Source organism: Epargyreus clarus, unplaced genomic scaffold (genome assembly GCF_041222505.1).
Source record: "Epargyreus clarus isolate Ecla_fem2 unplaced genomic scaffold, WU_Ecla_fem_2.2 ptg000016l, whole genome shotgun sequence".
NCBI lineage: Eukaryota > Metazoa > Arthropoda > Insecta > Lepidoptera > Hesperiidae > Epargyreus > Epargyreus clarus.
Genome location: NW_027332224.1, coordinates 1150093 through 1151902, shown reverse-complemented (window position 1 = coordinate 1151902; position 1810 = coordinate 1150093).

The following is a 1810-nucleotide window of genomic DNA, read 5'->3' as shown; positions in this document are numbered from 1 at the left end:
TTTTTCAAAGTTACGTGCGTATTAGAAATTAATTACTACTTGTTAAACGGTGAAGGAAAACATCGTGAGGAAACCTGCATACCTGAGAGATGTATGTGAAGTCTACCAATATGCACTTGTCCAGCGCGGTGGACTATGGTCTAATCTTTCTCATTATGAGAGGAGACCCGTGCCCAGCAGTGGGACAGTAATGGGTTGCTGAAGAAACGAGCAGTCCACCTGATGGTAAGTGGCTACTGGCACACAAGGACATCTGTCACCAATCGTAAATAATATAGAACTAGCACGCAGTCCACCTGGTGGTAAGTGGCTACTGCCGCCGATGCTGTCATTAATCCCAGATAAGATTAGACCGCCACACCTATTTCTACCTAATTGAAGGTGGTAGAACCCTTTGTGGTTCGACTCCGGCGGCACCACCGCCACACCTATTTCTACCTAATAACAGCAGGGTTAAGCGCTGCTGTGTTCCGGTTTGAAGGGTGTGGTAAGGGAGACAGACTTTTCCGAGGCGTTCCAGCTTAGTCCTCAGGGGTAGCAGCGCATCTGTGGCCGACCTCAGGTAGGAATATCTAATCCTATCTGGGGTTGATTACAGATGTCAATGGGCGGCAGTAGCCACTTATCATCAGGTCGACTGCATGCTCGTCTGCTACTCTTATATTATAAAAAAAAAATCTTAACTGAGGTCGGCCACAAGCGACCCCTGCGTACTAAGTAACCTCGGATAGGTATATCCTTTACAAACCTTTAAAAGCAGAAGGCAGCAGGGCTATAGGGTTATTAGGTAGAAATAGGTGAGGCGATGTCCCCGGAGTTGATTCACAAAAGGTTCTACCTTCAAAATATTTTCTACAAATATTTACGGAGGCTGGTCCGTTTAAAATTACTGTATGGTTTTTATAAAAAGTCACAAGTCATAGGTAGTATAAAGTAACTAGTAACGTGCCTTAGTACCTTAGGGTGTAGCTTGGTTAAATTTTGAGTCCAAATCGGTGGCGTACTTACAGTTCAAAAATAAGGTTTTTATGTGGAGTAGAAGAATTTTTTTGGTTAGTAGGCTGTCAACAACGCGCTCAGAGGACTCCGGTTGCGTTCCGTAGGAGATCCCGGAGTCCTCTTGGCAACGCTGAGGACGGCCACCGGGGGGGTTTTAGTGCGGTAACAGTTCCACCTAACCCTGTGTCGCTCCTACGACACTGGGTAGGAGGTTTTGAATTTTGAAGGTTTTGAAAGTTTTTGAAGCTTTTCCCCTTTTGAACAAGGCAACCTTTTGAAGGTTTCCCCCTCGTAAACAAAAAAGGCTGTCAAATATAACAAAAAGGCGTAGAGTGGGTGTCACTCGCCCTTTGGAGAAGGGCCAGGTCAGCAAAGCTACTGGCGATAGTAGCAGGCGAAACAGTGTGCTCTCGCTCGTATATTAAAGCAAGGTGTAGAACCCTTTGTGGTTTGACACCGGTATCCTCCGCCACACCTATTCACCTATAACATTATTATTATAACATTACCACATACATCATAACATTACCTAATAACAGCAGTGTTAAGCGCTGCTGTGTTATGTTTTGAAGGGTGTGGTAGGGTAAACTTATCCGATGCGTTCCAGCTTAGTCTTCAGGGGTAGCGGCGCATCTGTGGCCGACCTCAGATAGGAATATCTAATTCTATTTGGGGTTGATTACAGATGTCCCTGGACAGTAGTCACTTACCATCAGGTGGACTGCATGCTCTGCTACTTTAATATTATATAAAAAAAATAAAATCCTAATATAAACGAAAATAAAACTAAAACCATCTCTCCCTTCCAGAT